The sequence below is a fragment of the Lissotriton vulgaris genome, chromosome 11 (assembly GCF_964263255.1).
Source record: "Lissotriton vulgaris chromosome 11, aLisVul1.2, whole genome shotgun sequence".
Taxonomy (NCBI): domain Eukaryota; kingdom Metazoa; phylum Chordata; class Amphibia; order Caudata; family Salamandridae; genus Lissotriton; species Lissotriton vulgaris.
The window spans coordinates 939,947,462-939,954,578 of NC_141699.1; positions in this window are offsets into that span (position 1 = coordinate 939,947,462).

Sequence of the window (7,117 nt, forward strand, 5' to 3'; positions counted from 1 at the left end):
CAATAGATCTCGCCCTCGTTTAAGTTAAAGCCATTCTGTTTGTAATGAGGTGGCTTTTTAGCTCTGCTTTTATTAGTGTTTTTTCAACTTTCATGTAAATAACATGCATCTGTATGCATATAAGTATATGTATGCATGCATTTATGTTTGTATTTATATAGATATACAGATGATATGTTTCTATATCCATACTAATAATATTAAGAGAGAGCCCAAACCTTTGAGGCGGGTAATCTCAGGAACCACAGCACCAATCACAACACCCAATACAGCGTTGGAAAGGGCAGTTGCAGCAGAAGGACATAGGCTATACAGACGCCCACCATATACATTTAAAAGGTAAAAGAACCGTGCCAGCAAAGTAGTCCCTTGTGGGCGTGTCTGCGTTGTGCTGTGGGCGTGTGCTGGGGGCGTGACAAACACTGGGGGCGTGTGGTACGTACCACCCTTCATGCCATGTCTCATATTGTGTGCTAATCCCACCCTGCTCCCTTTAAATACCTCTGCACCCCATGATCATAACCCACCCTTACTCCTTAAAATACCCCAACACCCTTAAACACTAACCCATCGTAACCCTATAAATATACCCTGTACCCCAAAACCCAAACCTATCCCTAAACCCTAAAGATACCCCTATACCCCAAAACCCAAACCTAGCCCTGAACCCTATAAATACCCCTGTACCTCAAAACCCAAACCTACCACTGAACCCTAAAAATACCCGTGTACCCCAAAACCCAAACCTAGCCCTGAACCCTAAAGATACCACTGTATCCCAAAACCCAAACCTACCGCTAAACCCTAAAATACCCCTGTACCCCAAAACACAAACCTAGCCCTGAACCCTTAAAATACCCCTGTACCCCAAAACCCAAACCTACCCATGAACGCTAAAAATACCCCTGTACCCCAAGACCCAAACCTATCCCTGAACCCTCAAAATACCCCTGTACCCCAAAACCCAAACCTACCCCTGAACCCTAAAATACCTCTGTACCCCAAAACCCAAACCTAGCCCTGAACCCTAAAAATAGCCCTATACCCCAAAACCTAAACCGAGCCCTAAACCCTAAAAATACCCCTGTACCCCAAACCTACCCCTGAACCCTAAAATACCTCTGTACCCCAAAACCCAGACCTAGCCCTGAACCCTAAAAATACCCCTGTACCCCAAAACCCAAACCTACCCCTGAACCCTAAAAATACCCTATACCCCAAAACCCAAAACTATACCTGAACCCTTAAAATACCCCTGTACCCCAAACCTAGCCCTGAACCCTAAAAATACCCCTGTACCTCAAAACCCAAACCTAGCCCTGAACCCTTAAAATACCCATGTAACCCCAAACCCACCCCTGAACCCTATAAATACCCCAAAACCCAAACCTAGCCCTGAACCCTAAAAATAACCCTGTACCTCAAAACCCATACCTATCCCTAAACCCTAAAACTACCCCTGTACCCCATACCCCAAAACTGTGTCTGAACCCTTAAAATACCCAAACACCCCAAAACATATACCTCAGTACCCCAAAACATATACCCCTATACCCATACTTACCTTATCCAAACATTTAAAAAAACATGCTTTTACCATTCATGCATTTACACCGAATTTCGTTGTAAATGTATGCGTAGTAAAAGCATATAAAATGTAATGCCATACGTTATAATGGCATTGCGGAGTCATGGTACTTTCGTAATGAAAGTATGCGGAGTGATGGTGTGCGGAAAGAAAGTTGCGGAATAATCAATGTTTACCCTCCCCCTGTAAGTACATTGGTGGCACGGCGGCCCACATCTCCAGCAACATACTCATATTTTTTCACCACCCATTTGAAAAATGCACAGGTCTCTCTCATTGATGGCCAGCACCAACATACACTTTTAGACACACCTCCCGCCACAAGTTCTAGAATTGCAAACTTTGGAGCTGGGGAGCTACGTTCAAATCTTGGCATCAGCTCAACATCCTGTGATTCCAGGCAAATCGCTTTGTCTCCCCATGCCTACCACAAATGAATGTGTTCTTCTGTAATGTAAATTGTGCTTATGCCATGTTGTCGAGTTTGCGCTATATAATATTGCAAGGAAAAATAAAGTAGGGAAACTCGAGTTCACACACTACTGAACGCGCACTCTAAAGTGCATCAGCAGTGCACTGTGAATCGGAGCGTTTCACAGGCCTGTCACAGATAAGAAATGCTATCAAAACTAAATCCTACAAACCAATATACTACTGGCCGGCAGCAATTCATACCTGGACAACGTCGGCACGGGCTGCTATCAACAATGAAATCATAAACCAAGGACTTATAGAAATTGAAGACTCGCTGTATCTATTAAGCGAGAAGTCCTTACAAGATTTCAGCCTGCCGCCAGCGGCCCGAACTAACCTAACTGGATACCACAATATCGCTACCGCACACAATATTCCAGAGCTAAATAACTACCTTGCTCAACACTTGCCTAACTTAGTTCCCGATCAACAACTCGCCTACCACACCATATTTGATAGTGTTGAAAAGAAGCAAAGCAATCTATTGTTCATATAAGCCCCCGGTGGCACAGGAAAGACTTACCTAATCAACCTCATACTTGCCAAAGTTCGATCTTCTGGGAATTTGGCTCTAGCTGTTGCTTCATCTGGAATAGCTGCCACTTTGCTAACAGCTGGGAAAACAGCACATTCTACCTTTGAACTGCCTCTAACAGTTTCCCTTGAAAAGGATTCAATATGCTCTATTCGGAATAACTGACCTTTGGGGACACTGCTTCAAAATGTCTCTCTTATCATGTGGGACGAATGTACAATGACACACCGCTCACATATTGAGGCAGTTGACAGAACTCTCAAAGGCATTAGAAATTCATACAACATAATTGGAGGTGTTACTTTTGTGTTTGCTGGTGACTTCCGACAAACTCTTCCTGTGGTTCCTACAGGAACGCGGGCTGATATACTAAAAGCATGCTTAAAAGCATCACACCTACGGAACTCTGTACAATCTATTACCTTGCGCACTAACATGAGGACACATTTAGGAGGTGGAGATACACAATTTGCAGATCTTCTAATAGAAGTGGCCAACGGAGACATACCTGACACAAATGGCTTTATCAACATACAAAACTTAGGTAAGCGTCTCTGTACCCTAAATGAACTCATACAACATGTTTACCCAGACATCAAAAGGGGGTGGTGATGAACAGAGTGTCTGAGTTAAACAGACCACTCTTACCCAGTCCAAAGATCAGGGCTTGATCCATCACCGTTATTTATCTCACTGCCCCATCCCAGCTCAGAACCTGGCTATATGCAAATCAGTCTGTCCCTGGCCCAGTGCATCATGGGAACAGGGCAGACTAAACTACCAAGCCAATTCTTCACCAGAAAGGAGACAAGCTACCGGGGACCGGTTTCTGGCATTTCAGCCTTCTTCGGCCCAGCTTGCTTGAATCCTGATGGAGCAGTGAGAAAGGGACTCATGTCTGAAACCGGTCCCCGGGAGCTTGTTTCCTTCCCAGTGTAAGAATTGGCTTTTGTAGTTTGGTTTGCCCTGTTCCCATCATGCACTGGGACAGGAACAGACTAATTTGCATACAGCCAGGTTCTGAAACTGGGATGGTGCAGTGAGCTAAAAAACGGTGTTGGATCTAGCCCTGATCTCTTGACTGGGTGAGAGCTTTCTGCTTAATTCAGAGACTCTGTCCCTCACCACCCCTTATTGTAAATATTTTTGTCCACCCTAAGCGTGGAAGGGTATTCTCAGATGTGAGACCCTTGCTCATTGCACCATCAGGATTCAAGCAAACCGGGCCGAAGACGGCTGTAATGCCAGAAACCGGTCCCCGGGAGCTTGTTTCCTTCCCAGTGTAAGAATTGGCTTTTGTAGTTTGGTTTGCCCTGTTCCCATCATGCACTGGGACAGGAACAGACTAATTTGCATACAGCCAGGTTCTGAAACTGGGATGGTGCAGTGAGCTAAAAAACAGTGTTGGATCTAGCCCTGATCTCTTGACTGGGTGAGAGCTTTCTGCTTAATTCAGAGACTCTGTCCCTCACCACCCCTTATTGTAAATATTTTTGTCCACCCTAAGCGTGGAAGGGTATTCTCAGATGTGAGACCCTTGCTCATTGCACCATCAGGATTCAAGCAAACCGGGCCGAAGACGGCTGTAATGCCAGAAACCGGTCCCCGGGAGCTTGTTTCCTTCCCAGTGTAAGAATTGGCTTTTGTAGTTTGGTTTGCCCTGTTCCCATCATGCACTGGGACAGGAACAGACTAATTTGCATACAGCCAGGTTCTGAAACTGGGATGGTGCAGTGAGCTAAAAAACTGTGTTGGATCTAGCCCTGATCTCTTGACTGGGTGAGAGCTTTCTGCTTAATTCAGAGACTATCCCTCACCACCCCTTATTGTAAATATTTTTGTCCACCCTAAGCGTGGAAGGGTATTCTCAGATGTGAGACCCTTGCTCATTGCACCATCAGGATTCAAGCAAACCGGGCCGAAGACGGCTGTTATGCCAGAAACCGGTCCCCGGGAGCTTGTTTCCTTCCCAGTGTAAGAATTGGCTTTTGTAGTTTGGTTTGCCCTGTTCCCATCATGCACTGGGACAGGAACAGACTAATTTGCGTACAGCCAGGTTCTGAAACTGGGATGGTGCAGTGAGCTAAAAAACAGTGTTGGATCTAGCCCTGATCTCTTGACTGAGTGAGAGCTTTCTGCTTAATTCAGAGACTCTGTCCCTCACCACCCCTTATTGTAAATATTTTTGTCCACCCTAAGCGTGGAAGGGTATTCTCAGATGTGAGACCCTTGCTCATTGCACCATCAGGATTCAAGCAAACCGGGCCGAAGACGGCTGTAATGCCAGAAACTGGTCCCCGGGAGCTTGTTTCCTTCCCAGTGTAAGAATTGGCTTTTGTAGTTTGGTTTGCCCTGTTCCCATCATGCACTGGGACAGGAACAGACTAATTTGCATACAGCCAGGTTCTGAAACTGGGATGGTGCAGTGAGCTAAAAAACGGTGTTGGATCTAGCCCTGATCTCTTGACTGGGTGAGAGCTTTCTGCTTAATTCAGAGACTCTGTCCCTCACCACCCCTTATTGTAAATATTTTTGTCCACCCTAAGCGTGGAAGGGTATTCTCAGATGTGAGACCCTTGCTCATTGCACCATCAGGATTCAAGCAAACCGGGCCGAAGACGGCTGTAATGCCAGAAACCGGTCCCCGGGAGCTTGTTTCCTTCCCAGTGTAAGAATTGGCTTTTGTAGTTTGGTTTGCCCTGTTCCCATCATGCACTGGGACAGGAACAGACTAATTTGCATACAGCCAGGTTCTGAAACTGGGATGGTGCAGTGAGCTAAAAAACGGTGTTGGATCTAGCCCTGATCTCTTGACTGGGTGAGAGCTTTCTGCTTAATTCAGAGACTCTGTCCCTCACCACCCCTTATTGTAAATATACCCAGACATCAAGCATCTTCTCAGCAAAGATTACACGTGGATTTGCGAAAGGTCTATAGTTGCCGCCCGAAACTCTGCAGTGCATCATATTAATGAACACATACTACAACTATTCCCAGGTGAAACCACAATATATAATTCCATTAATACAGTATTAGATACACAAGACTCTGTGCATTATTCCCAAGAATTCCTCCACTCACTTAACCCTTCAGGCCTTCCTCCTCATACACTCCAAATGAAAGTAGGTGTTCCTATCATGTTATTACAAAACCTACATCCACCAAATCTCTGCAATGGGACGCGCCTACAAGTTAAATCTCTTTTACCTTATGTAATAGAGACTACTATTCTCACTGGCCCTGCTGCAGGACAGTTAGCCCATATTCCCTGGATACCCATGATCCCTACTGATCTACCATTTCAATTCAAACGCTTACAATTCCCTAATAACATTGCTTTTGCATCCACCATTAACAAATCACAAAGTCAGACATACAAAGTCATTGGGATAGACTTACGAGAGGACTGCTTCACTCATGGACAGTTATATGTCGCGCTATCGAGGTCGGGTAATTCCGGCAACCAATTTATTTTACTTCCTGATTCTCATGAAACGCAAAATGTCGTGTACCATGAAGTTTTGAAGTAAATGTTATTTTCAATACTAAAACCATTGCTGCCTAGCCTTTTTTTACCCGGACAACGTCGGGACGGGCTGCTAGTGTATGTATATATATATATTCACTGAAAAAACCATAGGTTATAGACCATATATAGTTAGGAATTAGCATTTACAAAACCTTGAAAATTCACTGAAAAAACCATAGGTTATAGACCATATATAGTTAGGAATTAGCATTTACAAAACCTTGAAAATTCACTGAAAAAACCATAGGTTATAGACCATATATAGTTAGGAATTCGCATTTACAAAACCTTATTTTACTCACACAAAACCATTGAAATTCCATATATAGTTAGTTGCACTAACTATATATCGCGCACCCGCAATCCACTGCTGATGATGTCACATATTACATCATTCATCACATGGTCAGTGACATCACTGATGACATCTCAAATGACATCACTGATGACATCACTGATAACATCCAGTGACTGTATGTTTCTGTAAAGTTAAAATGTCTTACATATTGAAGAATGAGTGGATGTATAAGTGTCTGGATGAAGGATTTAGTAGGTGCATGACTGACTGTATGAGTGAGTGATTAAATGTGTCTCACTGAGTGCATGGGTTAGTGACTAAACTGTCTTAATTTGTGCATCATTATGTCTGTTGTTCTGTAAACTGTTGCATGTGTTGATAAGTAGCTATATGAGTAACTATATGGGTTATTGATTGGTTGCCCAAGTATTTGTATGGGAGACTGAGTGTGTGTGTGGGTGGCTGGGAGGTGTATGACTCTGTGCATAGATGTGTGAGCAGTTGATTCACTAGATGTATGGTTTCAAAAGTGCATGTGGAAACAGCTGTATGGGCGGTTGACTGTGTGCATGAGTGTATTGGTGAGTGAATGGATATCTCAGTGCTACATGTCAAAGTAAGTACATATGTAAAACACAGTACATGTGAGAGTTGACATATATAAATAACTGTGCATAAGAGCCAGTGAATGTG